The sequence below is a fragment of the Crinia signifera genome, chromosome 2 (assembly GCF_055691185.1).
Source record: "Crinia signifera chromosome 2, ASM5569118v1, whole genome shotgun sequence".
NCBI lineage: Eukaryota > Metazoa > Chordata > Amphibia > Anura > Myobatrachidae > Crinia > Crinia signifera.
This window is the reverse complement of record NC_139218.1, coordinates 382,692,509-382,699,185: the sequence shown is the minus strand read 5'-3', so window position 1 is coordinate 382,699,185 and position 6,677 is coordinate 382,692,509. Positions and strand designations below refer to the sequence as shown.

The 6,677-nt window shown below is 51.3% G+C and overlaps 1 protein-coding gene across 1 annotated transcript in view; it reads right to left on the bottom strand.

Moving 5' to 3' along the window:
• Positions 1-6,677, bottom strand: part of LOC146058144 (antizyme inhibitor 2-like) — a 126,335-nt gene that overhangs the window by 65,218 nt on the left and 54,440 nt on the right. The window lies entirely within an intron of this gene.

The following is a 6,677-nucleotide window of genomic DNA, read 5'->3' as shown; positions in this document are numbered from 1 at the left end:
TGATCAGATACTACTGTATGGCCCAAATGTAATTAAAATAAAGACCCTGACACCGCCTGCAGTATAACATATTTTTTACTTAAAGAAAGGTGTCTGCGCTGCCATTTGCTGTATTGTCATCACAATTCTCAGCCAGTGAACTCTTGTCTCTACAAATCCCCCAGCTCTGTCAAATCTGCATTCTAGTCTTTTTATAGCTGTTCAATCAGGAAGGTCTCTCCCCCAGGCGAGCAGGCAGCCTGCTAACGCAAGCAACCCTTGGCGAATGTTTGTCGGAGAACAACGTACGGTGCAGAGTTCAGCGCCTGCTAATTAATTGAGAAACATTTGGGGAGGGAAAGGGCCGTGATTGTGTTTGATAGTGATACCTCTCTTATGTCTGAATATTGCACAGAAAAGGACTTGGGTGTAATCACGCTAAGCGGCTTATTATTATCAGCTTAAGGATATAGGTCAGGTGGCGGATTTTAATTGCCACAGACACTTTCCCACAAGGAGAGAGAGATATACCCACAACACCTTTAAACTGATCTCGCTGCTAAATGTAGGCGCAGCACCTGATATAATGGAATTGCAGAACACGGGGGCGTACCTATCAAATCTTGGACAGAGATAAAGAGGAGAGCGATAAAGTACCAGCCAATCCGCTCATAACTGTAATTTTTCAAGCACAGCCTGTGATGTGACAGTTAGGAGCTAAGCATGGTACTTTGTCTCTCTCCACTTAATCTTTGATACATACAGGGCGCCCCCCAAATTAGGTGAGCGCAAATTTGTAGATCTGATTGCAGTATAAATTTGTTCCCAAAATGTGCAAAATCATGTGCACTGCAGGTGGGGCAGATGTAACGTGCAGAGAGAATTAGATTTGGGTGGGTTATTTTGTTTCTGTGCAGGGTAAATACTGGTTGCATTATTTTTACACTGCAATTTAGATTTCAGTTTGAACGCACCTCACCCAAATTTAACTCTCTGCACCTGTTACATCTGCCCCACCTGCAGTGCACATGGTTTTGCCCATTTTGAGAACAAATTTGTACTGCGATCAGATCTGAATAAGGGTCAGTATCTTAGGAAGGGTATGAGTCATTGGGTTGACCACAGGAAGGTTCATTAGGTCGGCACAAGCATTAGGTCGACATGTGGAAGGCCGACAGTTAAAGGGTCAACATAGGGTTTTCACATTTTTTGTCTTGAATGTCGACATGATCCTCACGGACACTGTATCAGGGCACAGCATCCTCTCACATGGCTCATTGCTCTCGCCATGCTTCGAGCACTGTTCTGTTATCCCTACATGTCCTGGTGGATGGTAGGGCATGAAATACCACCTGTCGGCACATGTCGGCTCAAACAAAACAGAAAAACCCATGTCAACCTTTTGACAGATGAATTTCCCCATGTCGCCTAATGCTTGTGTCAACCTAATGACCCTAATACCATGTTGACTTTTTCAGATGTCGACCTAAGTCCATATCGACCTTCAGTGGTCAACCCAATGCATTGTCAACCTTAGGTGTGTTGACCTAACGACCATATACCCATAGGAAAGTACTTTATAAAAGCTGACTCTATGACAAGACATGCTAAAGTGGTCGCCACATCATTGACTAAAGGCGTCTACACACAAGAGGGATGGACAGAACCCCCCTGCATAAAACATTGTGTGCAGCCAATTGGAATCTGATGAAGGATATTTCTCTGCATGATGGCAGCTTGGCTAGAGGGGGACCCTGTTAGAGTGTAGCGGAGCCACACAGTTAAGTGGAAAAGCCCAGCAGAGAATATCGCCAACATTTAAGAGTGTAGGTGATAGGGATGTGTTATTGATTTAACAGATAGGTGCATAGAGCATGTGAGCAAGGAGGTTAGTCCACACGATTCCAAACTAAAGTATGTTTTATTGAAGATAACAGCACTGTGATGCTCCAAAAACACAGCAACAGGCTTGTCCACATGCATACAGTACCCTTTTATCGAGTCAAGTAAACACTAAGAGACAGCTTGTGACATTTAAGCATTTAAATACATGTTAACAGTAGTGGCCTTAACAGGAGAGGGGGTTTGACTGTGAAGGAAAACATACAATATGTAGTGGGGGGCTTAGGGTTAGGCACTTAGGATAGGAGTATAGGGTTAAGGCCGCCATAAACTTATGTAATTTGGGACAACTTCACCTGATTACAATGGACTGGGCTGAGAAATTGGGTGAAATCTTCCCAAATCCCATCCGATTGAATGCCATGTGCATCGGATTGGAGTCGGATGTTAGGCCTACCTGCATTTCCAACCTTTAACTCTAACGCCATCCCGGAGGTAGGGAACGGGGTTACATGCGATACATCACATGCAAAAGGATCACATGCGATGTATCGCATGCAGTCCTGCCACCCTGGAAGGTCCAAGGGGGATCAGGTTGCCATACACTGTCAGTGTAGTAGTGTACAGCCACCTTTAGACTGCGGGGCAGGAGCATTAGGTTGCAGGTTAGGGTTAAGGGAGGGTTAAGGTTAGGCTGCGGGAAGGGAGGGTTGGGGGGGGTGCATGGGGAAGGTAAGCCTACTTACCAGGATTCCCTCCATCGGCATGCCAGTGTTGGTATTATGACCATTGGCATCTTGTCCGCTGGTCATCCAAATGTATTCCATTTAAACAAATATTATTTAAACATCAGCCAATACCATACCTCCCAACTTCTGGACGGGCCGGGCTGGAACAGGGTGCGGTTTTTCGGGGGCGTGGCCTATCGGGAAGGGGGCGTGGCCTATAATCGCGGCACTGTCGCGAGGCCACGCCCCCGTTTTTTGTCGCTGTGGGGCATGCCAACAAGCTCTATCAGCCCCCCTGCTTGCAAGAATAGATGCTGTGCGCATGCGCACAGCATCTATTCACGGACTACAAGGGGGACTCCCAACTGCCCCCCCCTGCCGGCACTGCCGGCGGCGGGAGGGAAGCGGGAATGTCCCAAAATATCGGGACGTTCCCACGATAAGCGGGACAGTTGGGAGGTATGCAATACTAACCAAGTTGCTTAATAAGTTTCTAATGCATGGTAAACTCAGCATGCTGGGACTTGTGGTGCAGCTCACTAATTAATCTGACACAATGTCTGAAAACTCATAAGCGCATCAGACTCAATGGTTTTAACAAGTTGTTTTGCAGAAATAAACAGAGCGGTTCCAGTGCTCTAATTGAATTATATCCCGCTGAAAGAGTCCGTCCCCAGATACTCATTACATCTGTTTAGCTACACAGGCTGCTTAAACATGTGGACGAATCTATTAATGAACAATTTGTTCCATCGCTTATAGAAACTGAGCGTGTCTCTGCCCATGTCCCGTCTCCCTCCGCACCGAGATTAATGTTCCCGGCTCTAGCCATACACAAGAAAGGTATATACATTACTAGGGGATTCATCGCGCCCTACGGGCGCTCTTCACACCGTCGTAAGGGGCTGCGCCCCCTTAATTTGTGAACATTTGTATATGAGAAAGATGGTTAGAATTGTAGGAAAGATGGCCTGTATTGCAACTTGAGTTATAGGTGAAATGTGTTAAATAGAGAGCATATGATGTGGAAGGGGGTGTGTATTGTTTTGTTTAATTAAAAAGCGGTTACAGAGTAAGATGTACATTGATAGTGTGGATGGTACAGTGACATTTGTGGGTGTGGGGGGGGGGGGGGCTGTGCGTGTTGTTTAGGTGTGTTTGCAATAGTATAGTAGGGTGTTTTTGAGTCAGCGGCTTCCCACTGGCGGAGGTAACGACACAGGAAATCAGGAGGCTGGGTAGTGATAGGGGTGTGTGGGCATAAGGGGGACTAAAGAGGAGGGTGGGAGATACTGTGCAGCTTCTGCCAGTGGGTGAGGGTCCAGCGTGGCAGTACAGGAGTACAGAATGGTGGCCCTGAGTCAGTGTCTCCTCCTACTGGGTGGGAGTTAGGGTGCATGAGAGCAGGAGGCTGGGCTATGAGGCATGATAGGGGCATGTGGCCAAAACAGCATCAGCGACTCCCCAGTGGTGGAAGTTACGGTTCAGGAGAGCAGGAAGCTGGGTAGTGATAGGGGTGTGTGAGTATACGGGGGACTAAAGAGGGGCTTAGGGGTGCCGTGAATTGCGGGAGGGGCGCGGGGGGGGTGCCGTGAATCAAGGGAGGGAGGGGGCGCAGGTGTCCGCGAATCGCGGGAGAGGGCGGGGGTCCACAAAGCGTGGGAAGGTGCGTGAATCGAGGGGGGGTTGCGAATTGCGGGAGGGGGGGTGCGCGGGGGGTCCGATAATTGCGGGGGGGGGGGGCACGGGGCACGATGAATCACCTAGTTGGTTATATATTCTTGTAGAAGGATGGTAGGATGTTGCTGTCATTCAGAATGCATTTACATAAATAGTAATAGTAGCAGTAAAAAATCTGACTTAAAACACCTACAGTAAAACAGAACAGGTATTATATATTATACAAAGAATTGGTTGATGATGTGTAGGTTGACGTGCACATAGTTGTCACTGGAAAAAAATTGCCACAAGAAAAAATCAACACAGAAAGGTCAACACTTGTAAATGTTGACATAAGTGTGGCACTTCATTGGTGTCCATGTCGACACATGAGAATGAATATGAAAACATTCAAAAAAAGAAAAATAAATCTTCAAAAACTCATGTCAACCTTTTTCATTGTCGACCAAAGCTGTGTCAGTGTTTTGCATGTGCCATTTAATCCTGGGGTTGCCGTGAATCGCGCGCAGGGGGGAGGAAGGAGGTGAGGGATGTCCGCGAATCACAGGAGGAGGGGTCGTGGGTGGATGCTGTGAATTGCGGGAGGGGGGGTCGCGGAGGGGTGTGGGTGCCACGATTCGTGGGAGGGGGGGGCGCGGGGGGTTGCAGTGAATCGTGGGAGGGTGGGTCGCGGGGGCGGGGGGTTGCCGCAATGACAGGAGGGGGGGTCGGGGGGGAATCGGTGTAGGGGGGTCGCGGGGGGTGGGGGTACCGCGAACCGCGGGAGGGGGGGCCTGGGGGGTTGGCGTGAATCGTAGGAGGGAGGGTCGCAGGGTGCCGCGAATCGCAGGAGGGGGGGTGTCACGGGGTGGGGCCGCAAATCGCGGGAGTTGCGGGGGGTGCTGCGAATTGCGGGGGGTGTGCTGCGAATCGCGGGAGGGGGGTCGCGGGGGGTGGCGGCAATCGCCACAAGAAAAAATCAACACAGAAAGGTCAACACATGCAAATGTTGACATAAGTGTGGCACTTCATTGGTGTCCATGTCGACACATGAGAATGAATATGAAAACATTCAAAAAGTGAAAAATAAAACTTCCAAAACTCATGTCAACCTTTTTCATTGTCAATCATAGCCATGTCAGTGTTTTGCATGTGCCATTTAATCATGGGGTTGCCGTGAATCGCGAGCGGGGGGGGGGGGAGGAGGTGAGGGATGTCCGCGAATCACGGGAGGAGGGGTCGTGGGTGGATGCCGTGAATTGCGGGAGGGGGGGTCGCGGGGGGTGTCGGTGCCGCGAATCGTGGGGGGGGGGCGCAGGGGGTTGCAGGGAATCGTGGGAGGGTGGGTCGCGGGGGCGGGGGTTGCCGCAATGACCGGAGGGGGGGTCGGGGGGGAATCGGTGTAGGGGGGTCGCGGGGGGTGGGGGTACCGCGAACCGCGGGAGGGGGGGCCTAAGGGGTTGGCGTGAATCGTGGGAGGGAGGGTCGCAGGGTGCCGCGAATCGCAGGAGGGGGGGTGTCACGGGGTGGGGCCGTAAATCGCGGGAGTTGCGGGGGGTGCTGCGAATTGCGGGGGGTGTGCTGCGAATCGCGGGAGGGGGGTCGCGGGGGGTGGCGGCAATCGCCACAAGAAAAAATCAACACAGAAAGGTCAACACATGCAAATGTTGACATAAGTGTGGCACTTCATTGGTGTCCATGTCGACACATGAGAATGAATATGAAAACATTCAAAAAGTGAAAAATAAAACTTCCAAAACTCATGTCAACCTTTTTCATTGTCAATCATAGCCATGTCAGTGTTTTGCATGTGCCATTTAATCGTGGGGTTGCTGTGAATGGGGGGGGGAGAGAGGTGGGGGGCGGGCATCTGCGAATTGCTGGGGGTCGTGGGTGTTATGCGAATCGCGGGGGGGGGGGTACCTCGAATTGCGGGAGGGGGTCGCTGGGGTGCCGCAAATCGCCACAAGAAAAAATGAACACAGAAAGGTCAACACATTAAATGTTGACATAAGTGTGGCACTTCATTGGTGACCATGTTGACACATGAGAATGAATATGAAAACAATCTTAAAATGAAAAATAAATCTTCAAAAACTCATGTCAACCTTTTTCATCGTCGACCATAGCCGTGTCAGTGTTTTGCATGTGCCATTTGATCCTGGGGTTGCTGTGAATCGCGGCGGCTGGGGGGGGGGGGTGGGGTGTCTGCGGGAGGGGGGGTCGCGGGGGTTGCAGCGAATTGTGGGAGGGGGGGTCGCGGGGCCGGGGGGTTTGCGCGAATCACGGGGGGGGTCAGGGGGGGTGCCGGGAATCGCGGGAGGGTCGCGGGGGGTGCAGGGTGGATGGGCGAGGGGGGTCGCGGGGGGGGTGGGGTGCCCCGAATCGCCGGAGGGGGGGGTCGTGGGGGCTGGGGTTGCCGCAAATCGTGGTGGGGTGCCGCGAATTGTGGTAGGGGGGGGTAGGGGG